This window comes from Protopterus annectens, chromosome 4.part1 (assembly GCF_019279795.1).
Source record: "Protopterus annectens isolate FY-2018-M chromosome 4.part1, PAN1.0, whole genome shotgun sequence".
Classification (NCBI taxonomy): domain Eukaryota; kingdom Metazoa; phylum Chordata; order Ceratodontiformes; family Protopteridae; genus Protopterus; species Protopterus annectens.
Window position 1 is genome coordinate 422648899 of NC_056734.1, and position 26497 is coordinate 422675395.

Here is a 26497-nt window from a genome sequence, read left to right on the forward strand (position 1 = left end):
GGACCTTATCGACAAGGACATAGGTGACCTTCAAACTCTAGACCCAATCCAGTTTGGCTTTGTTGATGGTAGATCATTCTTATTAAACCTAGTAGACTTTCCAGGAAAGTCACCAAAGCCCTAGATCAAGGTAAGACAGTGCATACTGCTTATCTTGATTGACCTAGCCAAGGCTTTTGACTCAATCCCCCACTCAGGTATCATTGAGAAACTCTCCCAGCTTGGGGATTAACTCTTACATCACTAGATAGACCGTCAGTTGGCTCACCGACAGAACACATACTATCAAAGCTGGTGACTCCATCTCTACCAGTAGACCCGTCACCAGTGGCATACCACAAGGATCTGTGCTAGGTCCTTTACTGTTTGGAATCTATCTCAGATGTCCAGGCTAAATTCTGAGATCAAACAACACTGGGGAAAAGATGAAACTATAAGCCTGGCCAGGGATACTGCAACTGGAGTAGAAGGGGATGAATCCAATGCTTGGTCTCCATCACTCTACCCAGATTTAAAAATTTAGAATGACATACTGTACAAGAAAATGAAGGGGGGGGGGTCACACAATAGTTCCTAATACCCAAGCCCTTCTGAGCTACAGTTAAGAAAACAGCCCACAGCCACATATTAAGAGGCACCCTGGGCATGAACAAGCTACAGATGAGGGTTCTAGACAGGTGGTATTGACCCCCTATAATGAAAGACATTGAGAACTACCATGCTAGCTCTCTAGAGTGTCTTCTGACACTCCTAAACTCAGGTTTTAAATATGCCCTGATAGCAATACCAAGAAAAAAGGCACTCTAATGGACATTATATAGCTGCTTGTTACGTCCAGTAATGGACTTCAATATATATACTAGTGGTCTTGGATTATACCATTAGATTCCGTGAGGCTATTCCCCACTGACAAGCCAACTCTAAGGTCACTGCAAAAAAATGGTACTATTAATGTCCAACCAGATAATCATATGTAAGTAGATCCTGACAGACCAAGGCTTCATGCTGAAGATTACGCAATACCTCTGCCAGAGCTTCCACATGAAATAGCTAGCAACTTCGATCTACTATCCCCAAACAAATGATCTGGTGAAAAGGTTCAACAGAATCCTGAAGTCCATGCTCAGAAAAACTGTTGAAAAAGACAGAAATAACTGTGACCACTTGATACCCAGATGATGTCCTTAAGAGAGGTAGTATAAGTTCCCCTTAACTACTGAATGGCAAAATGTATTTTTATTTTTTTATTTTGCATTTTTTTACCAGTCTGGTACACTGATCACAACTGACCATTTGCAGGTACTGTCCGCATATGCCAAAGGGGACATTTGGATGTAGTAAAAGAAACAATGGAAGAAGAAGGTCAACTCTTTTGAGATTGTATTTGAACACTATAGTAGCCTGTAAGAAATGGTAAGGCAATGTGTGAGGGCATATGGGCAGTGAACAAGCTAGTCAGCAATGGGTATATAACAGAAAATCCCAGGGCAGGCAATTCCAAGTAGGTAAACAGACCTTGGTTCTTGTCCTCACAACTGACAATAAGTTTCTTGCCAAATGGCAAGGATCCTGTGAGGTTACTGAATGACTGAATGAGATAAACAATAGCATACAAGGGAGAGGCAAACATTAAGCCTTATTATAGAATACCAGTAGCCCAAAAATAGGCAGTTTGACAAGAGATCAAAAAATGCTAAAGTTCAGATTAAAAGATGAGTCATCCAGTGAATGGAACAGACCAATCATGCTGGTACCACAAATGGATGGTGCAGTCCAGATTTGACATGACTTCCAATAATTAAACATCATTATACAATGACTGGCCATTAGCATGCAAAAACAAGCACGCTGATTGGCCAGCCTAACCAGCGTGCCCACTGTAAATCCAAGAATATACCAACGGGAAAAGGTCCGGTCACCCGGACTTTTTCCCGTTAGTATATCTGTTGTTTTTTTTTACTTTTTTTTTAATACAAAACGAAAAAGGGAAGACATTTTACATTCGGGAGATGGCACAGACAGAAATAAAAGGATAATCAGGTACATTCTACAAAACTTAAAAAACGTACGGATTATCCTTTTATTTTATCTGTCCCGACTCTCCCTAACATAAAAAGTCTCCCAGGTCCTTCTTTTTTTTTTTTTTTTTTGTATTGATTATAACAATGAAGAAGAAGTAATGGAGATCTTCCTTGCTCCGTTGCTACCTCTTCACAGCCCTGATGTACTGCGTAAGCATTGGAGCACAAGTCCCATACACATGCGCAGTACATCAAAACAAGGTAGTAATATACCACCAGCCGCAGAAGAACAGTAATGTGCCGTTATACAAAGACATTATTTTAAGAAAAATAAGTATTTTTTTCTTAAATTCTGTCATTGTATAATAGCAATAACCCTCTCTGTGGTTGTAGTATATTGAAATTTACCCATGGTTGGCTTTATTTAATCATTCAGGTTTTGCCCTTGTGACTAAACCACACCAACTGTGAGTAAACCTTCAATATACCACACCAACGTCGTCAGTTATTGCTATATTAATAGCTACTCTATGCCTAAAGAAGATAAGTTGGTAGAATTGCTATGGAAAGCTAGATTCTTCAGTATCCTGGATCTGACTAAAGGGTACTTACAGATCTCCTTAACCAATGAGACTAAGGAAAAAACTACATACAAATCAATAAAACATAAATCAAAAGAAATGTATTCCAAAGAAATATGATGGTACATTCAATGAATTCTGCATCAAAGAAACATATGCAACCCTCTATATTATATTGCAACATCTTGTGTATTACCCGACTATAAGAGGCATCTTAAAGTAAAATCTAAATAGAACAATAATTTTCTATTTCTACCCCACCACAACTCTTCTCTTCAAGTATATTTCCTTGCACATTCTGTTCAGTCATAAAGGAAAAGCTTCTAAATCTAATTCACAGTCTTTTTTATTTATTTCTTCTTTCTTGTCATTCTAAATATATTCCCTTGTTATATATTCATTTTAATTGTTGCAGACTGGTTTATTTCAACTGTTATGTACACAATTAAGTTTTGTACATGGTTTTATTACCTCAGTTATGCAAACATCTCTCTATTCAAGAATTCCTATTTTACTTTGTTGATTTGTACAACTTTAATGTTTTCATCTTGTTAGTATTTCTTCACTTGTGAATGCTTCTTTGGCCTGTTTGGCCTGAGTGATACTGAAAATGATCATTAGACCACTGCATTTAGCGAGTAAATTAATGTATGTATGGATAAATAAATAAACACATACATCTTAAGGTAATTATCACCCAAAGACATGATTTACTGTATAACCTTACAAATGTCAAACAGTAGAAGGTTTGCTCATTTTGCTGTCTCTACTTGTTAAATTACACTCGTACATGATTAGTTTGCACTTGGGAGAGAAACAGGTTATTATACTTTGACTGCAGTACTGATGAAACACTAAATAAACTGCATGACTTCCCTCTAAACTCAGCTCATACAGTCTCAAGTGTACTGTTCTTCTGTGTGATGGCTGCACATATCACTTTCTATCAGATCCAGCCAAATTGATACAGCAGAGGTGATGAGGAAAGAAAAGACAGGACTGGCAGACGTACACGTTTAGGCACACAAACTGCCATTATACTGAAAGCATAGTCTAGCATCTGTATGTACTACTGCACCTTGTAAATGGTACAGTCAGAAACATCTGCTACTCACAAGTACATTTCTGTGCAGTATTTTCTATGCTAACTACAGTTCTATTGGGTGAGACAAAGAATGTTTCATGGCTTCAATCCGTGACATTTTACAAAATACAGACAAGGCTAGAATTATCTGATGGCATGAGTTATTGCATAAGAGCACAGGGATTTAATTCTTATGCTTGTATTAATTATTACACATGTATTTACAACTTTCATAAATATGTAGCCACATTATCCTAGGTGTTTTCAAATTGTTCAGAAAATTGTGAGTTATACTTATGAAGGTTTTTCACTGGGTACAAATCCAAAACTGAAGTACTCAGATTCATATTAGCGGTATAACATTTCAGAATGCAGCTTCATTAAAAATCTCTTTTCTTCATCTTCCCTGAGTTCAGAAATTAATTTAAGAGTCTAGCCCCAAAAGACAAGAAGCTCTCTCCAGGCATATGCTGAACTCACTCTACATCTACACCAATCAGTACAACATTCTTTTCCATGCTTGAGGCCTACAGTCTAGGAGACTGCATTTACAGATGGCAACAGCCACTGGCCTGCACTAGTTCTTTGACTGTGCTGACTGTCTATTTCACTATCATTTCAACCACAGACTTAAACAAGTCTCCAGAAGAAATGTTGCAAATTCAATCACCACTTCAAAGTCTGTGGACATTTTGCTTCAAAACAGCTTTGTAACTGGTTTCCTCGTTACTTATCTATCCAACTATCATGTTGTTTTCATATGACCTGACTCATTTTGTACAGTCTTCTTAAAGTAACGTCAAAATTGTTAAGTTCAGAGACTCTGTTTTCAAAAATATGTCCCTGTGTCTGAAAAATTTGTGAAATTTCCATCTTGCAGAATGTATTAAAATTTTGCAGTAATTTTGAAAGCAAAGCAAACCTGAACTATTTCTTATATCTACTTGCTAACAACTAGAAGGAGATGTCTTGTTTTTAAGAAAGGAATTTTCATTATGAAATGCAGACATGTAAACCATGGAAGCAACTGGATTTTATCAAACAGGATTGTACAGGACTGGCAACAGTTTTGTCAAGCAACCTTTTGCATCATGGGGACTATCTGTACAAACTATACTACTCAACAGACTTTCATTGTATCTTGTACCTTACAAGTATCTTATTAGGTTGAATTAACCTCTGCAATACTTGTGGGCTGCCCCTGAAAACTGACATTTATCACTAATGTGCCTCACTTGGTTCACAGGTTCATAGGTTGGTACTAGGCCCTCGGTCCTAGAGTCTATACAAGCCTAGCCATAACAATTGACTGGCTATTTCTTCCCACAATATTTACTTTCCTCGACCCCTGTCTAACAGGGCGACCGATGTGATCCCCGGGGTGAATTTTCTATCTCCCATCCAATCGTCAAGGTTCCTTTTGAAGATGGCCAAAGATGCTTGACATGTATGGGAAGTCTATTCCAGAGTCTGGGGAATCTCTGAGTCAGGAACCTATCCCTCCAGCATGTTTTGTTCACTGTGATGATAAGGTTTAGATCCCTGGAGTGTGTGGCTCTGAGGGATTGGGATTTCTTTAAGTGTAGCATATCCAACAGCTCTGGGTTTGACATGGCCTTGTATGTTAAGCGGAGATCACCTATGAGTAGACGATATGCGACAGAGTACAGCTGGAGTTTTTTTTAGACAGTCAGCATAGGGCATCTGCTTTAGGCCTGTGATTCTCTTAGTGAAGTATTTCTGTGGCCTTTCCAGTTGTTGCAGATGTCTTGAGAGGTACATACCAAACGGGACGTTGTATTCTATAATGGGTCCAATGAGGGATGAGTACAGTGGGACAATGACCTCCTTTTTTCTGGATGAAAAGCCCTTAGTGATGAATTGTGCCGCATAGAAGGATTTCCTGACTGTTGTGGCGATCTGGTTATCAAAGATGAGACTACTGTCCACCTGTGTCCCTAAGTCTCTTATCACACTTTCAGTGTTTATTGTACTGTCACCTATGTGGTAATTCACGGGTACATGTTTTTTCCCAAAGGGGATAGCTATACACTTCTTGGCATTGAGCTTGAGCCCATGGCTCTGGCACCAAGCATCTGCTTCTGTAAGGCCCTTTTGTAGAGGTTTCCAAGAGAAACAAACTAACAAAAAAAAAGAAAATAATTTATAACTGTCTTTAAGTATACTGTAAAAAGATACCAGCTCTGTAGTTGAGTAAAATAAACTACAGAAAAAACAGCATACCTGTAAATACCTAAACTACTTCTGTGGATGCTTTAAAACAAATAGAAGGTACGTGTACAAGTAAAATGAGGAAACTCTTTCCCCTGTGCTACTTAAATCCTGTTTTGGCTCCTTCTTTATATTTTAAAATATATTTTATTTGTACGTCTGCTTGTGGTCTGGACTGCACAGGAGAAGAGTCTAGCACGAATGTGGTTAATAATGGTTTGTGCTATTTTCAAATCTGAAACCTATAATCTTACACAAAGTGGCTCCTCTTCTGACGGTAAGGTGTGTTAAGACTATGACTAACAAAAATCTTTTGCTAAAATCAGCATCACAAATTAGGACTCTTGGTGACTGCACACTGCCATTTGACTTCTTTTAATTAAGATCCATACAATGGAATTGAAACAATACATGAACAGTTACTACTTTTGATATCTGGCTTTAAAATGTGCAGTCTTCCTGAATGATTTGATACTGACTGGCACAGAAAACTATAAGATAGTTAGTGTCTTCACAACAGTTTGTTGTAGGAGGTGAGAATCATCTGGAAATACATTTAAGCAAGAACTACCAAAGAAAAGTTAAGAAGGCTAGATATTCTCCAAACTGCTAGCATACATGAATAACAAGTGTATCAATCACAGGTCTTTGTCATGCAGCTTTATGAAAACGTTTGCGGCATCTACCTTCTGAGATGTCTGTCTCATCACTGAGGCTTTCAATCATGCATGCGCTTATTTAGAAAATAATCCATTTTAAAAGAATTCCCAACCTAATTATACTCACTCTAGAGACAGTACTTTAGGCAACAGCTTAAAACAGTTGAAGTCCTTGCCTACCAGTTAGTTTGCTAAATACTAAAAGCACATCCAATATTGAAATGCATACTTTGATTATCTGCTTCAAAGACCAAGCAAATGCAGCTTAAGTATCACATTTGTGTTTAACTTAGGATGATTTTTCAACAATACTACCAGGCAGACCAAATCATCCTAAACAAGTCAAAATGTATTTAAAATCACTCCATCTGATAGTTGTAACCAAAACATTAAAACTTTTTAACTTGTTATGTAACGTAGCGTTGTTGCCTCACAGCAAGAGGTTCCCCCGTTCGATTCTCGGCTGGAGTGCGGGGAGTGCTTTCTGTGTGGAGTCTGCATATCCTCCCCACGGGGGTGGGCGTTTGAAAGACATGTGTAAATGGGCGTGCCTTCGTTAAAGGTTGAACGTCGAGCTGGCACCTCTGCATTTGTCAAAATCTGCCAATCATTAGCGGACCGGAGTTCCACTGTGACGACCCCTAACCGGGAAAAGCCGAAAGACAACAACAACATGTAACCTGGAATGTAAAGCTAAAGACGAAGTAAGCTGTTCAAGGAAAGTCACATTCACGCAGTGCTTTTTCTGCTTGGTTTCACAATATAATCATGTAGCAATTGTTCTTTAAGAAAAACTGCACAACATATACAAAAGTATTCTCACAAGAACTCTGCATTTTTTTTAAATTTTCTTCCGTATCTGTCCATGATTTATCAGTAAGGTTGAAATGTTTACTCTGGTAGAAGTGTGTGATAAAGAGTGTGGTATTGGGAGCCAGTAATGACCTATGGAAATAATTCTATTTTTTACCACTTGTAGACCTTGTAGAGGGAGAATAATTTTGCCAACAGTAAAACAGAATCTAAATGTACCGTAACATTATACTTTTATGCAAATATGCCTACTAGTGCAGCACAAATTACATCCAAAAGGTGCTGTATTAACAGCTGGAAAAAGAGTACAAAAATCAGTTTCCAAACAAAAGTAATACATCACTCCACTCTATGAAAAAGGGATCCTTACGTAATGTAGAGGAGTTGTAATTATGAATTCCCTGAAAAGCACAGAGTAAACCACAAACAATAACAGCAAATGTCAAGATTCGCTGGTAGGCAGTTGAAGCCCCTTTGTTACCAATATGGGGGCTGTACTTCCATCATCCCTTCCACTAATACATGCCAACTGTAAGACTGCTGTATCTTGGAGTAAGGGGAATAATCCAAAATACTGCAACCTTGGATTTAGTATGTATGTACTCCGGCTGTGATTTAGAAATGTTACCATCAGCAGTCACAATTGAACCTCTCAGCACAAGAAATCTGGACAAAGTCAGAAATAATGGGGGGGGGGAGACAAAAGCCCAAAAATAGGTACAGATTTTCAGTATTTCTCATATAAACTTAGAAAGTTGCTAGAATGACAGATTTGGCATTATTATATATTTTCTGAAGGACATGAAGCATGAAGCATGAAGCTCAAATGTCTGTCATTATTTAGTATTATTTAGTGACTTCAGTCCTCAATGATTTGCCGGAAAACCATAGGCTTGCCACCTATCCGATATTTTTCTGGACTATCTGGAAATTTATTTATTTATTTGACATTTGTTAACTGGGTTGGTTCAATAGATTTAGAAGCCCATTTTGAGTGGATACCCAAGGAGAAAAGCTCCAGGAAATTACATACAAATATTCATAGAAAAAAAATGTATTTTAGGTCATACAATATAGTAAAAATAAAAAGTAAAAACATGGAATATGCAGAAAAAGTTAAGAAAAATACAGTTACAATAAACAAATAGAATGAGCTTAATTTAACAGAATCTGGCAATTTCAAAAATCAACACATTATGTATTTAGAGATAAGGCCTGGAATGCACAATATAAAGGGAAACTTTACTCAATGTATAAGAAGAGAGCAAGTAATTATAAAAATAGATGAACTACATGCATAATTACCTTTTTTGTTTGTTGTAGTTGTAGTGGATACATAGTAGTCAACTACTACCTGAGTATAGCTACTTAAAACTGTGAGAGAGGCAGATTCAAAGAAAAGTAGGAAGACATGCAGACTCTGCACAGAGGGCACTCCAGCCAATAATCGAACCAGATAACCTCTTTCTGTGAGGCGACAGCACTACTGCTGCACCGCTGCACCATCCAAAGAACCATGAGCTTAAGAGAAAAAGTTTTAGTTCCTTTTTGAATTGATTTGTATTTTGGATGGTTCTAATAAGAGTTGAGAAGTTTGTTCCAGGCTAAAGACACATTGTAATTGTAAAGCAGTTTACCGATGTTTTTGTTGGGTTTATGTATGTCAAGGAGTTGTTGGCCAGAGCTTCTGAAAGATCAAGTGGGGGTGTAGAAGGAAACAAGGGTGGAGAGGGAAGGGCAGGCAGTAGGATTTTGTAGGATGGAGTGTGTGATTTGTAGCTGTGAGATAAGAAGTTGATGTGGGGAATTTTGGCCATTGCAGTTGTTTTAATGCAATGCAATGGTGTGATTTATAAGGTTGGTTTGTAGCAAATCTGACAATTTTATTATAGGTTTATTCGAGTTGGGAGATTAAAGCAGATCGTAAGTTTGTGAGGATGGGAGCGGCATACTGAAGGCACGGCAGGAGGAAAGCCTTAGCTAGTGAGTTTGGCATCTGGTGCAAGGAATTTTTTGTTTCAATATAGTAATCCCAGTTTTCTTTTTGATGCAGTGATGAACATGCTGATCAAATTTTATTGGGTCATCTATTATGGTGCCCAGGAGTTTAGTATGTGGATCAACTTTGATAATTGTGTTGTTTAGGGAAGAGATGGAAAAGGTAGATTTGTGGTGTGACAGAGATCTTGGTAGGAAGAGTAAGAGTTTAGTTTTTTTAGGGTTTAGGATAATCTGGTTTTCATTAAGCCATTTTCTACAGCAATGAATGTGCTTTCTGAAAGTGAATGAAGATGTGATATGTTGTCAGAGGTGGTAATGAGGGCTGAGTTGGGGGGGTGTTGGATAAGAGTCGAATGACCGCAGGCAGAGTGGAGGTGGTTGATAAAGATACTGAATAGAAGGAGGCCTAGAATAGAATCCTGTGGGACTCCTATTTTTACAGACAAGAAGGGGAAGCAGGAAGTGAGCCATAGGACAGACTGTAGTCTATTAGTAAGGTAACTGAAAAAACACTGCAAAGTAGGAGGAGAGGGAGGTTAAGATCAGTTCATTTTGTTAGTAGTTTATAGTGAGACACCATATCAAATGCTTTGGACTGGTCCAGGAAGAAACAGGAAACTAGTTGATTATTATCTCTAGCCTCAACAACTGCATGAGTAAAAGATAAGAGGGCAGAAGCAGTACTGTGGTACGGACAAAAGCAATGCTGGGTAGAAGTTAAGAGGTTTTCTTACGGATGAAAGCAGTGCTGGGTAAAAGTTAAGAGGTTTTCATGGATTGGGTATTTAAGCAGTTGAGAGTGGATCACTTTTCAAGAATTTTAGGGTGGTGATAGGATGGCTATTGGTCTACAGTTAGAGGGTCAGTGGAGTTACCTCCTTTGTGCAGTGATATGGAGTAGAAAGATTTCCAGATGTCTGGAACTGTGCCTTCTTTACTAGATCTATTTATTAGCATAGAAATAGGGAAGGCTATGGAGTCAGCAGCAAGCTTGAGAAGGGCGTTAGTTTATCAGCAGATGGGGAGTAGGGTTTAAGTTTATGAAGAAGAGATTTGATATATGAGGTGGGGACAGGTTTAAGAGAGAAAGGGTTTTTGTTAATATGAAAAGGAAACATGGAAGAGTTTGGTGGACTGGAGTTATGGTCTGAGTGAGTTAATTTGCGGATAGTGTCTATGAAGTAGTTATTAAGCAAGGTAGCAGTCTCCAGTGGAGGGATTTGGGGTAGTGGGATTACCTGGGTGAAGCATATTATTGACAGCGGACCAGAATTTTTTAGGACTAGAAAGGTGATTAGTTTGTGTTGTATTACAGAAGTTGTTCTTGTCCTGATAAATGTGTTTTTTAGTAAGGTTTCTGACTTCCTTGCAATTTTGTAGAAGGGTAGGAGATTTGGTTTTCTGCCAGGTTTTACAGACACTATCCCATTTGTACATGAGGGAACAGGTTTCTTTTAACAGCCAAGGTGTATAGATAATCCTAATTTTTCTTTGGGGGAGCAAGTGTGTCTAAGATGTCGAGCAAAATCTGGTTAGATTTTTCAGCAGCTTCATTAAGGGGTGGTAAAGGAAGGACCAGTTAATGGATGCCAATTTAGAGTTTAAAGATTCAGTACTGAAGGAGGATAATTTACAGCAGTTTCTAATTACATGGGATCTAGTTATATGGATAGAGTGTCTTTGGATGTGCATAGGTAGGTGGTCATAAAGATGCGGGGGTTGTGGTAAGGACTGGGGTCTGTAGTAACTATCCAATCAAGGACAGATGTGGAACCAGAGTTTTTATTAATATGTCTGGGGGACATGATGAGTTGTTTGAATCCATGCAGGTTAATGCTAATATTTGGAGACTCTATCATACGTTTTCACCAGTCTGTGTTTACATCTCCCCAAATGGTAGTTTCATAGTTATAGTTATGTTGTCAGACAGCCAAGACAGTATATTTTCAAGGACTGGAATGTTGTTTCCTGGTGGGATATAGATTGAGGATACAGCAAATTTATGTGTGAATTCAAGTGGCAGTTTAGTGCAATTAGTTCAGCAGGGTGAAAACTTGATAATGGTGTTTGTAGGGGGGAGAGATTGAGAAGACCAGAGTAGAGAACTGCAACACCACCACCTTTTTTGTCTGTCTAATCAAAATATGTTTTACCTGGGGGGGGGGGGGGGTAGGAATTCGTTATTTGCTATGTGGGGTTTTCACCAAGTTTCAGTTATGGTTAGAATATGAGGACAGTGTTGGGCTATCTAGGAGTGTAGTTCTGTGGTTTTATTTAGAAGGCTTTGCAAGTTAACTTGAGAACAGCTCTAGGTTTTTGGGGGTGGAGCAATAGGGAGGAGGCAGAATGATTCTCCAGTAATCTAGAAAGTACTGTACAAACTCTGGTATTCTGAGTAGAAGACTGGACAGAATGCTGGAGTTTGTTAAAAAGCAACCTCTGTCTTTTTTTTCACAAAAAGTATAGCTAAAACGATGCGGTAATGTACGAGATACTCCACAACAAAGAAAAAAAGAGTAACACTACATAGCTTAGCCACATGAAAATGGATTAAAAGGGACATTCCAGCCTAATGACGTATGCGCTTATGTCATAAATAGGCATGGTTATAGGTGGAGATGGTTTAACACTGGGCGGAGTCATAAAAAAGCACAGGGGGCATGGTTTCATTCAATGTTTTCAGCATCACAAAAGGTGGCATCCCAAAGAACAAATCAAAAATAGCAGGCAAAAATCTGGACATTCTGAAAAATCTGGTATGGCAGCAGTATGTCTATTTTTCCACTGGCAATAGCTGTTTCAGATTCAGTGACAACGTTATCACAGTGCTTTACCTCAAAGAGGTAATGCCTCCTATTTGTAGTCAGCCAAAGAGGGTAATGAGGCATTCCAGGGGGAAGAGGTATATGATAATTAGCTATGTGCTCTCCCCAGGAAAGTCTTGCAGTAAGTGATTAACACAGCCAGGTAGTTCCTAAAACTGCTCAGCTGCATAAATCCTTGCCAATAGCTGTGGTAATTAACTTAGATTAGAATGAGACAGAGGTACATCTGGTGTGCTGGTGGTCTTAAACTTTCTCCATTTTTAACAGTATCAGTTTCTATTACTCCTTTATTTTTCAGATGCATGTACACAGTCATAACTCTTTTTCCTTCACTTATTAAATACTTTAATGGTCACACTTCACACCTCTCATTGCATTATGTCAAATTCTTTCATCAAGGAGTTCAGAAACACTCTTTACATGATGGGTGGGTTTCCATTAAGCATGGTGTACTAGATTCAGTAGGTCCTAAGGAAGAAATACAGATTCCATACAGACTACATCTCAGCTGGGAACCAAACTGGGGTACCAACAAACACAGGATGCAGTACTTAGCTTCTGTGCCACTGTGCTGTCCAGTAATAAAATAACACAGCAGGTCGACTATTTTAAAGCTTTAGATTGGTTTTCTTAATAGCATCACAGCTTCCCTGAAACAAGAGAGAGCACCTTTAGACAGCTGTCATGCAGTTATCAGTTTCACAAAAAAAAAAAATCTATGTAATTCTATCAAATAATTGCAAGCTTCCTCAGATCATGCTTTGTTTTAAGGACTGCAAACTTCACAATTCTTGCTTACTTTGCTGATGTTTGACTGGCCAAATTAAACCAAAATATTTGACTATTCACAAAAATTCAGCATTTAGCACCTGTTTGGCTCAAGACATTAGCAGACTTCCATCTAGATCTCAACATTTTCTAAATTTAATACTAATTACTACAACAGGCATGGAGTCATGTCTGGTATGTCTTGGCTCTTGCAGCCTTTATTAAAAGCAGTTTTTAGCTGAATGGACACTGTGACTTTTTGGCTCATATTCTCGGGCCAGATACAGGATAGATACTGATTTTTCTAACAAACACTGCTTAAATGCTGGTTTACCGAATCTCTCCACCTCTGCAATTTTTTTTAACTTGCATATTTTTGCAGCATGCTTTGAGGCAGTTCTAGTGACATATGTTAATTTCTGATTGGACACTACTTCTAGCTGATATATGCAAAACACTTTCAACTGACTTGTGTGTGTGTGTGTGTGTGTGTGTGTGTGTGTGTGTGTGTGTGTGTGTGTGTGTGTGTGTGTGTGTGTGTATGTATGTACACATGTACATGTGAGGTTCGAATATAAGACTTCTTATCAAGAGATCTGTGTCTGCACTGAAAGCAGGTGGACCATAAAATCAGGAAAGATGCAATCAGTGGTTTTGATGTGTAGCTGAAAACAGTTTCTGCTACATGCATAGACTATAACGTGTGTGTGTGTGGGATGGACTGTGAGGTTTCCAAGAAAAAGGAGAGATTTTAGACTCTATGGTGATGCATTAGCAAATTCTCCATCTACAGGGCAAACAAACTGTGTTAGAAACCTTTCGAGTAAAATGTAAAGGTTTGCACAATAAGTGATACACCACACCTTCAACAAACAGTGTTTTTGTTTCATTTAGACTAGGCGCTTCCTTAATAACTACTTAACAGGATGATTACAGGGGCAATATTATACGTGAAGAGATGCTCTTAAAGCATCATAACAACTCATTATAAACAACAGAAATCTGTAACTCACAAGGCATACTATCCCCTTTATTTATGTATTTGTTTGCTTACTTGTAATTGTTAACTGAGGCAGAGCACTGGACCATTTTCAGAATTAGATCTTTGAATATTGTAGTTCAAATGTTTCAGAACTGCACAGCAGAGATAGTTCTACTTCAGTAGTTACCCTAATGCTATGAGAAGTCAGGCCATCTACACAGTGGGCTTTTCTGAGGGACTGCAGTAATCATTAAGGTCTTTACCTCACAGATACAAGATACAGGTTTTGCTTCTGACCTCTGGTTATTGGCTATGCTTATAATAGTTTGCCTAGGAACCTATGTTAGATGTCCAACGCAGTTGTGAGGGCTGAGATAGGGCGTACACTAACAGCATTCTTTCTCTAGAGAAGGGGAGAAGTCAGTGCTATGTAGGAGTAGGTGTACCAAAGATGCTTCGCAGCTGTGCTTAATATCCGTAGTGCTCTGTCACTGCATGTCTTGTATCTGTTTATGGGTAGAATATTTAACAGTCACATAAAACTGCCTCAATAAAACAATACTGTTCATACTTCTCCAACTAAGCTATCATATGCAAGTGATAGTTATGGGGGCCATTTAGTAGCCTTTGATTCAAGGCTATGACAGGACATCAGTTGTGTGTGTAGTTGACCACAGAGTGGGGAGGGTGACACAAGAGTGGCCTCTGACTGGTGGAAGTGAAGACTAGGTAAGATACAACTACACAATAAATCAATACAAATGAATTGCAAATGTGAAAGTATTTGCCTGAATACCTCAAAGCAAAACCGTTCAACAGATATCAATTGGGCTTTGCTAGATGATGCTATTGTTTACATTAGCAGCTACAGATATGAATTTTCATTTGAAAATGTCAGTTTATTGGTTCGTAGGTAAGTACTAGGCTAACTTTAATATGATTATCCATCTATGGTGTTGCTTGCACTTATTTATTTAGCATTTGTAAACTAGCCAAGGGCCCTTTTCAACCATAACCCAATCTGTGAAGGCAATAGCAATGATCAACTGTGACAAAACTCAACAAACAGGTGCATTTGAAACAGGTATGAATAGAGCATTATAACAAATGTAACTACAGCTAACGTAAAACACTGAGCTACAGTATGTAAACAGCAAATGTAGTATATAAATTCAAAACCAAAAATACATACAAAAAAGGGAGGGGGAAGTAAGTCTTCTGAGCTGTAACAGGCTACGACAAGACACTGGGCATCAAGCACAGCTGTATCATAATGAGGTGGATGGTGCAGAGCTGGAATTCACTAGAAGTAATCCATATCAAAATTCATTTAAGCAGATTAGAAATGCCTGTATATCTGAAATATGCAAATGTAAACCTCTGCTTCAAAAACTGCATGTAGGCAAAGATGAAAAACAACAAATGGGAAAGCACTAAACCAAAAAGGGTTTACTCCTCCTTCCTCCTGAGAAGGAGCAATCATGGAGATGAATGTTTTAAGTGGGAGGTAAAAGGCAGATACAGACCTATACCTCCTCCCACTCACTTTACATAATTTTTTTTAAACCACATGCCGGATTTGTTCATTAGCCTAGGAGATTGTGCAGGTGTGACAGCTACCCCCCGCCACAAACACACACAGACTCACCTTCCCCACCTATCCCCTAACTAATCCCCCACTGTGACATTCCATGCAGACACACACTAACACATACATTAACATATGCTGCCTCACACATACACACATGCACACACAGCTCAACACTACCAGTCAGCTAAACTCCATGGCATTTACCTCATCCACAATGGGTGAACAGGAGCTTTAATATGTTCAGTTACACAAGTGCTTGGGAGTGGCCGTGTTACTTCAGCACAGCAATTTTCTGAATTGCTCTGCTGTGTAAATGCCTTAAAGCAGGCATTTCCAGGGGGAAGCACATTGCTAATTAGCATATGCCTTTCCACTGCAATGCCTCATTAGCATTTAGCATGGCCACTGAGACAGCTCACCACAGTGTTTCACATCTTTGAGCTAAAGCACTGTGGTAGGGCTGTGTCTGAATACCAAATGGTTATGTAAGGTGTATGCCTCTTGTACATCTCATGGTAAACTTTCTGAATCCTTCATACTGGCTCTCTGCAACTTTCATTGTTATTATCCTACAGGATTCTGTACTATTTACATCTAGTAACCAACTTTAAAATTACCATAGACATATTACACCATTTATCACTGACCCATGCAAAGTATATATACATATATAGATAGCTAGATAGACAGACAGATAAAGAGATATTATACTGTTTGCTATCAAAACCTCGCAACACACTTGTACGAGTGTTTACTTACCCAAAAAAAAGCATTGTAAAATCCAAACATCTACTGATCAAAACACCAAGCGTGGTAATATCAATAATTCAACATTATCAGCATTACCCAATTTACCTGGACTTCCGGTGATTTTGTACTAATGTTTTGCAGGGGGGGCAAGCACTCTGTGCCCCCCACATCCCCTGCTAATTATATTTACAAACTTTGAGATCACACTACAGTGAGGAAAAAGGTAAATTTCCCAATCCCCACTGTAGTGCCATCTCCAATCAAAACGTTCAACCCACAACAGCGAATGCACATTAGCATTTGCTGTTGTGGATTCAAACATTTACGATTCAACATTACAAAACCTTGGAACTGTGACATTCAGCCTTCCGAGTTTTGCGTAGCTGTTATGCAAGATTGTGATTGTAAACCTATTACACGTGTTGAATTTAATTTTAGAACTATGTGACTAAGCATAATGACTGTTACTGTAAGGAAAGAAAAATGCATTAAAACAGCACAATAAAGGTCTGTCATTAGACATTAAATTGGTTTGGCGTCAGGCCTACCTGCCTTGTTGAAATGGCAAACATAAAACACTACGATCATGCACATCTCGTTACTCAATGCAGAAGTACAAATCTCATAATAACACCACACTGTACTTCACCAATGTAGCATGCAGTGCCAGTAGCTAGAGCTACAGTGTGCATAGTGTCCTCAAATACTCATTACATTTATCAGGAACTAGTGGGTGATAGCTGTGCTCATGTGGTATCTCTTTACTGTGTGCAAAAAAAATTAATCTTAAAGAGAGATAGTGTTAGGAGTAGTGGTGTATCCAGTCTCATCTGTATGGTTTTACAGAATCTGTATGTTCTTCTTGCGTGTAGCAATGCAGCATAGAAAGAAAAAAGAACAATACAACAAAATAGTATATCACATGTAGATTGCATGTCAGAGAGATACCTGTAAATAAAGAAAACGGTTACAGGAAATGGATGTAAAGAGATGAATATGATGAAATATTATAAACTGACTCTTGCAACAAGACAATAAGATAAATAAGGAACATTAAGGCTGAGTTAGGAAACAGTTTGTCATGGGTATGAGGCATGGTAATTACTAATGTTAGGTATATTTTTATATACTTCTGAGACATAAAAATGAAGAGTCAGATTTCAATTTGCAAAACATGACCAGGAAATAGCAACAAAAAGGCAAAAGGCAGATGTTTTAAACATCTCTTTTTGTGTCTACATTTGTAAGTGAAGATAGGGGAGTTATGAGAACCAAAAACATTGGACTCTGGATGATACTTGGACGCATGCAGAGTTGGAAAACCAGCTAGAACATTTTACAGAAGATAAAGCTCAGGGGCCAGATGTTGCCGATAAATTTCTTACAGAATTAGCCAAGATAAATTGCAGTACCTCTACATGAAATAGTTGACAGATTTCTGCAAAGTAGTTAGTCATGGAATGACTCACAGCCGTTACATAAGGGAGACAAGCAGAAGCACTAGCCCTTGGAATTAAAAGACTTTTAGTCTGATTTTTGTGACATGTAAAGGTATATAGAATTATATGGCCTTTAGGTTATAGAGCAGCATGTTTGCTCGTAAAGAAAAAGTGTTAAAAAAACTGACTGGGTTGCAACATAAGCTGGAAACAGGGTTAAACACAGATGTAATATAGTTCAGTAAAGTCTGTAATTCAGTACACTGTGCAATGATCTTAAGAAAACTGTATGACTATGGTGTGGATTGGTAGTTGCTGAAACAAATAAAGGACGTGGTTACAGGGAATTACATGCAGGGCTATAACAAATGGAACACCGTGACAAGAAAGGATGGTGATGAATGGTGGGTATACCTCTGAGTTTAGTACTGGGGCATCTACTATTCATTGTTTGTGAGACACACTTTTTATTTGTTTGCAGATGATCAAAAGATGGGGATACGAAAGGATGACAGTGGATTAAGATTTTGTAGAGATTTGATGAGTGCTTCTGGAGACGCTAAGTGGTCACAGACTTGGAAATATAAACCTAATGTAAGCAAATTATAAAGCATTGCATTTAGAACATAATGATCCAGGTACAAAGAATAATTCTTTTAGTGGGTAACTGGTCCCAACTGAGCAGGAAACAAGTGGGTGTTTGGGTAACAGTACTGTAAGGGAAACAGAGAACAGGCTGAGAGTGGTGGAAATGGAAATGAAACTTTTACATGTAACAGGAGTAATGTCAGTAGGCTGGAAGAAAGGGGCGGGAAATGCAGTGTGCTACAGACAAGAGAGTTTTGGTTACTGGGAGCTCAAAGACAAATGGGAATTAGTAGTCTAGACAACAAAGAAATGAAATACCACATTTCAGTGAAACGTGTCTTAAAGCTTAGGTGCCATAAAACCTACAAGGAGGTGACCAAAATGACGTCCAAAGAAAAGTGATGGATGCTTGTTGTTGTGCACGCAGTCACCTGTGATTTGTCAGAAAAGACAGATTATGTGTCAGCAAACACGGCATTGGAGGTGTCAGAAAGATGCCAGGAAACGGGGAAGACCTAGCGTTTTCAGAAATGTTACCAGTGCAAGCAAGCAGCAAACAAAGGACACAAAGGATTACAGAGTATAACGCCTCGCTTGGGACTGGTAAGGCGATGAGGGAAACCTGGCAATTCTATTCAGGAACAGGTGCCATTTTAACCCATAAGGGACAAAAGTGTTTACTGATGGTTTGAAAAAAAACTATGATAGAAGGAGGGAGGGAGGGAGACAGAGATGTAGAAGAGGGTGTAGGTATTCAGGCCATATACAGAAAACAAAAAGAGGTGCAGTACATACCAGAGGAATAAACTAAGCTGTCTCGGTGGATGCCTGGGTAGTCCTACAGTGAAAAGGAATGTGAGAAGCAACACTGGGGAGCTGACAGCAGTGATGCAGAATGGGAAGGTGGCAACAAAATGAAGGAGTGGGAGTTGGAGGTACTTGGGTATAGACTGCTCAGAAATTATATAGGAGTGGATGGATGGGAGGATGGAGAAACAATCTACATAAAGGAAGGCATTACATGTGTTGTTGGAAAGAAAGAAGGTAGAACAGACCAGAAATGGTGTAATGATGTAATGATGCTGTCAGGTCCAAGTCAAATGCCCTGGCAGTTAAAGTAGCGGAAGGGCAATTTGGTGGATTGATACACTGTACCTTTTCAGTGCATCAACTCTCAGACAAAGCAAAAGAGGTGGAAGACAGGAAGACATAGTAAAGGAGTGGGGTAGGAAGAAGAGGCATTCTTTTGGTAGATCGAAATCTGTCAAGAGCAGATCACAATATTCCCAACTCCAGGGATGAGCAGGAGTGGGATTAATTGAGGTCTTGGATCATGAGGGATTCAGTCAGCTGGTGCAGAACTATACTAAACAGAAGCATTCTTTATGTGGCTCTAGTCAATGCAGAGAGGGTAATGGATGTCCAGGTTTAAGGCACCATTTTAAGACAGGGGAAGAAGAGCAAAAATAAAAACACAAAGAAGATGGTGTAGGGCATTAGAAGAGTGGATTATGTTATGTTGGCAGATATTATGAAGGGTGAGTCAGGAGACAGGTAGCAAACCGAGGGAGCAAATAATCTGTGGGAACTGGTCAGGGATGAAGTACTCACAGCCACAGGAAAGCCACAACCAGCCTCATGAGATACTTAGGGTAAATCCTAATAAGGAAAGGCAGGGATGTAGGAAGAAGGCATCTGTTACATAAAGTGATCCCACTTTTAATTTGGATATAAGAATGAATTCTTCATTAAGAGGACAAGGGACACATGGAATTACTTTATAGATTTGTGGAAACTTTAAATCTAATGAGACATTCAGAAGAGCTCACCGTAAGTGGCGAAAGGCTCCTGACCAGTTTCATTATCTCTGGCAGACCAAAGGTACAATATGTTGAACTGAGTTATAAGCATGTTTCTTAAGTACAAAAATCCCAGAACTCATGCACACCTTCACCACCTTTATGTAACTGACTCTAAAACCAAACTAACCTAAGACAATGGGGATTTTTACCCTAACATGACCTTGTTAGATGAAATAACACTTCAGCCAAGTATGCAGGAGAATTGAAGCTCTACTTCTTACACAATGAAGACAAGATAAATATTTTCCCTCTATCTGCTGCCATTCGAACATAATGTAACAAATGAAACCAAATAAGGGATGGTGCTAGAAACTGTAGCTAAACAACAAGCCAAAAACATAATGCTGCACTAAGAAGTACTCCATGTTCAGGCTTTTGTCTTACTTTTTCTTTAATTAAAGCATTTATTTGACTGATAATTTAGATAACTGAAAACATACAATAAATAACAAAAACAAAATGGCACAAAATATTTACTCAGTTGCAAAATTATGCTGACTCTTCATAAGCATACACAAGTATCCTTATTTTTATTATGAATTTAAATAACAAAAGTGAGCACTGAATAAAATTTCAAAGCATGCTGAAAAGGGAATTAAAATACAGAATATCAACCATGGCATCTGCTCTTGTGAAGCATGGAGAAGGGGTGGGAAACAACACAAGCAAATGTACACTCGACCAAATAAAGATATGCAATTTACTACATCCATAATTAACAACAAATGCCAACAATGCTTTCTCTGAAGGAAAGTTCTGTCATGTAGGGGGCTGAAGTCCTGACTATGACCAAGACAGGCCAGTTTCAGGGTTCAACCAGGGTGCTGGACAAGCAGTCTGATAGCAGAATGGAAACATGAGGTGGAGAGAGGAGAGTTAAGAGGTGCTTGCCCTGAATGTGAAATCCATCTGAAATTTCTGGTAGGTACTGTGATTTTCAGAAACACTTGCTTTTATGGGGTGTAGAGCTGCTGAGAAAAATGTCTCTTTCAAAAGCAGAAGATACTGCATATCAGTCACTTTGGACACAGCAGGCATGTATGTTTGTTTTTCGGCTTTCCCGGTAAGGGGTCGCCACAGCGGAACTCCGGTCTGCTAATGATTGGCAGTAGATTTTTACAAAACGCCGAGGTGCCAGCTCAACGTTCAACCTTCAACGAAGGCACGCCCATTTATGCACGCATGCCTTTCGAACGCTACCGAACAGCGGGGAGGACATGCAGACTCCACACAGAAGGCACTCCCAAGCCCAGCCAAGAATCGAACGGGAGAACCTCTTGCTGTGAGGTAACAACGCTACCGCCGTACCACCGCGGCATTACAGAGCAGGCATGTATATAAAGCAAAATAATAGGGTCAGGCAAAATAAAATCCTGATCACCCAAGAGATGATGGCACTAATTCCACTGCGCCCATTATTATAGGAACAAATGGGCTGAAAGACTTTTACATCTAGGAGAATAAACAGGCCTTACGTGTCCGTGAGAGGGACACTTCATGGTCACTAGGATCGGCAGTACCCACCCCCCTACAGCTAGGCTGTACCTTTTGATATTTTTTATATATCTGCATCTTAAAGTGGGAATCCTGACAGCAAACTCATAGAAGGAAAGACAATGATGGCAGCTCATTGACAATGCATGTACCTGACTGTGAAATGCCACGCACAGGACAAAAAGAAAGAAGAAAAAAACAAACTGTAACAATGTGGCAGCAAGCGGCAGATGGAAATAAGATGTACCTATTAAAACAGTTTCTGATCTAGCAATGCTGAAATGCAGAAAAAACGAGACAAAGTACAGATCAAGTGCTACTCTACTATGTGCCATTGTGTAAGACTATTATATTCAAATTAGCCCTGCAAGAAGTCAACACACACAACATCAACAGTAAATTTCTGAACTTAAATTACTCAAAAACCACACCCACCAAATCCGCAGATGATACACAGCTTTTCTATCAGGACAAACCCAAATGCAACAGCCATTTAGGGGAGGATAGCACCCCCCCTTTATTTAAATTTACTAATATATATAGCTGCGCAACTATGATGAAAAAAGAAACAACCTACAAGCGTAAAAAAGTATTTGAGCAGGACTTGGAAGATTACATTTAATGGACTAGGTTTTTCTGAACTGTAAATCTACCCTTCAAACAATGTCACACACCCCCTATCTGACGTATGGTAAATATGTTGCATACTTCCTCTCCTTGCATCAGTGTTACCTGCTCATTCTATGGAAACCATACAAAGTACACAATACTGTAGGAGTTGTTCATGCTATTCCCATTGGCTAAATGATCCTTACATACACACAGCTGTATTTACATTAATTTATTTACTGTTTTTTTTCTCATATTCAACAAATACAATTGCATCTCTATGTGATGGCGTTCTCAGTCAAGATACACTGTTGTTGAGTTGAGTGTTCTGCACACCTTCAGTGGATTTGTCAACAACCTGCTGTCAGGATTCCTTTCAAAGTCTATAGTACAGTCATATGCCCCTAAAAATGGGCACATATCAATTACATTATCCACTTAACAAAAGACAGCATTAAAATAGTAAAATTCCTATAAGAATTCTGACAATACTCTAAACACAGTACTCTAAATATGTATATCATAAGTTACTCAGTTTGAAGGTTTGCTGTAATTTATAAGGGCAGTATGAAAACAGACGCTCCCATCAGTTACAGATGTTGGTGAATCAGAGTCCGTGGGAAGAAGAAAATCGCACTTCATGCACCTGCTGTATGCCCTACCATTCCATTAAGCCATGTGAATAAGCCAGCTGTTACAATCATGCAAATCTGGATCATTTTACACTACTTCTACTAACTACATCAATCCAAATCCCTCTGCTGTTGCACTTTCACACGGTACAAAATGTACTCGGAGCAGTACCCTTCCCACAGGCTCAGCTGTGGGAGATCTGATGCGTTAGGAGGGTGTCACACCAGAGGTACCAACTAGTCTTAAATGAAGGCAGTCTGCTGTACATATATTACTACAATGTGGAACTTGTATTACAACTGAAAAAGTGACAACGAATACTTGAGATAAGCTGACAGAATCCACAACACATTAACAAGGCAATATTGTTGACATTTTCTTAGTAGATGATAGAAAACGTATGGATGTGAGAACACATGACAGTTTAACTTTGTCTTGATGTTATTGCTGGCAGAGTATCAATACTTATGAAAATGATTTGTTTTATAGAATAATTTTCTTTACCGAACAGTTTCTTGAGACATGCTTAATTGCTTTGACTGACAGACAGATTCTGAATTACCATTACATTCTAAAAGCATTACATTTTCTCTGTCATGGTACTACGACACAGCTACAACATGTTTGCCTTTCCCAAAAAAAAAAGGCATTTTTAAGCCTTGGTTTAGTAGTCACATCTTACGTATGTGTCAAGCAGCAATCACCATCTGACAGGATACACAGCAAACAGGCAAACTGCATTATGAGTTTACATGTTGTCAGATTCCCTGTTTTTCTCTCAGTACTCCAAAATCCCACACTTTCAAAAGAAAAAAAAATCCTGACTGACTAAAATTTTCTAAATTAATTACATTTTCCACAGTCTTTGAGGTTGAGTTCATGGCTGAAAAGTGTCCACCACTGCTAATTTAAATTAATCACTTAAACAAATGCATGCCAGAAAAGTAACACTAAAATGGAAAGTAGTAAAAACAGTGTAGTCAACTATAGCTTTAAATGAAAGGTCTATCAGTTACTGGGCAACATATCTCATGAACATGCCTTCATTTTCAGTTACTGGACAATGTTGTTGTTCTTCTTCTTTTGGCTTTTCCCGGTTAGGGGTCGGCACAGCGGAACTCTGGTCCGCTAATGATTGGCAGTTGATTTTTACAGTGCTGAGGTGCCAGCCCGATGCCCAACCTTCAACGAAGGCATGCCCATTCACTCATTTCTTTCGAACACCACTCGACCGCGGAGAGGACATGCAGACTCCACACAGAAGGTGCTCCAGCTGAGAATCGAACGGGAGAACCTCTTGCTGTGAGGCGACAATGCTACCGCTGCACCACCATGGCTTGTACCTGTAAACAGCAATATATCTAATGAAAGTGCACTAATTTAATTGGGCAGTATGATATCCCCCTGTGGTTCAGAGGTATTTGGGTTCAAGTCTCACAACACCCCTGGATGTGTTACAATACATGCACATACATATTTATTTATTTACTTATTGACTTTTGTTAACCGGGTTGGTCCAACTGGGCTTGTGGCCCATTTTCAGTGGAGACCTGCGGAGAAAAACTCCAAATTGCATACAATTTACAATAATATACAGAAATTAGAGTATTCATGTAAAAAGAAATTATGAATAAACTTGTTAAAGCAGGAATTTAAAGACACCAAACAGAGTGCATGCACAAAGGTAATACACAAAAATGTTTTCACAGAGAATAACAATACATTTGCATATTTACATAAGAATTTTATCCAACAACATAACGGATTGAGTTTAGAAAGTATCAGAACAGCATGGTACTAGATAAAAGGGGATGGCTAATATAGAGGTATATCAGGGGTATGGGGAGCTTAGGTTGGGTCGTGACAAGGGCAAGTTTTGGAGTTAAGTAGAAGAAGTCTGAGTTCATTTTTAAAGCGTAACAGATGGGTGATGGAACGTATGTGTAGGGGAAGTTTGTTCCAAGCATGGGCAACAGAGTATTTATATAGAAGTTTGCCTACATTCTTCTTGGGCTGGTAGGTGTCAAGTAGATACTGATTTCAGGTACGGAGGGTCCAAGTTGGAGAACAGATAGAGACAAAGGAAGAGAGAGCTGGCATGATAAGGGTTTATAAAGAATAAGATGTAACATTTGAAATTGTGATAACAGTAGTTGTTGGGGGAATTCAAGCCACTGGAGAGAATTTAGGGCGAGGCAGTGATGTGCATTGTATGGAGAGTTTGTGATAAATCTAGCTATCTTATGGTACTTCTGCTGTAGTTTCTTCAAGGTTGTGGCCTGAATGTTAGCAAGAACTGGGGCAGCATATAGTAGGGAGGGGAGGAGGAGTGCCTGAGCAAGGGAGAGTCTGGCATTAGGGGTTAGAAATGTTTTTGTTGCGATACAGTAAACCTAGTTTCTGGTGAGTCTTTTTATGCTTCGGAGTATGTGCAGGTTAAATTTGAGTTCATCATCGATGATGACTCCCCGGAGTTTTGTGTGGGTTTCGGGTGGGATTATTGTACTGTTACAGGATGTGACAGTAAAGGTGGATTTATGGTGAGTAAGAGAACGGTGGAGAAAGAGTAAAAGTTTGGTCTTCTTAGGGTTAAGGATTAGTAGGTTATCAGACAACCACTGTTCAGTGGACAGAAAGGCATGCTGGGTAGGTATGGAGTTCAGAGATATTGTTAGAAATGGAGATTAGAGATGAGTCATCAGCGTACTGGATGAGGGAGAAACAGGCAAGGGAAGAGGAGGACAGGCTGAGGCTGTCTGCAAGATGGGTAACTGGAGAAACAGGCAAGGGAAGAGGAGGACAGGCTGAGGCTGTCTGCAAGATGGGTAACTGGACAAATAGGCAAGGGAAGTGGAGGACAGGCTGAGGCTGTCTGCAAGATAGGTAACTAGAGAAACAGGCAAGGGAAGTGGAGGACAGGCTGAGGTTAGCAAGTTTAGATAACATTAAGGGGTGAGAGACTGTATCAAAAGCTTTGGAAAGGTCTAGGAATAGACAAGATATGAGTTTATTGTTATCTAGGGCATCAGCAATGGTATGAGTGAAAGACAGGAGGGCAGTAGTTGTACTGTGGTGAGGACGGTCCATGCTGAGTGGGAGTGAGAAGGTTATGCTTGAGGAGGTAGTTAAGAACCTGTGAGTGACTGCATTTTTCAAGAATCTTGGGGGGGATAGGATGGTGATGGGTCAGTAGCTGGATGGAGCTGTAGAGTTTCCTCCTTTATGCAGGGGAATAGTGAAGAAATAAAGATTTCCATAGGGTAGGAATGATGCATTCTTGAATTGATCTACTGATTAGTACAGATACAGGGTAGGTAATGGATTCTGCAGCAAGTTTGAGGAAGGTAGGAGGTAGATTGTCAGTAGAGGGAGAACAAGTTTTGAGCTTAAGAAGGAGAGATCTGATGTAAGAAGTAGAAACAGGGTGAAAGAAGAATAAATTTATGTTTAGAGTGTTGGGAGGGGTTGGTACTGAGGTTGTGCAACAGTTGGAAGGTATGAGTGTTTGGATGGTGTCAATAAAGTGTTTATTGAGGAGGGTAGCGGTTTCTTGAGGTGATGTATT

At 39.2% G+C, this 26497-nt stretch overlaps 1 protein-coding gene across 1 annotated transcript in view; it reads right to left on the reverse strand.

Moving 5' to 3' along the window:
• Positions 1-26497, reverse strand: part of FNDC3B (fibronectin type III domain containing 3B) — a 2611550-nt gene that overhangs the window by 1990038 nt on the left and 595015 nt on the right. The gene's annotated exons all lie outside the window — the stretch shown is intronic.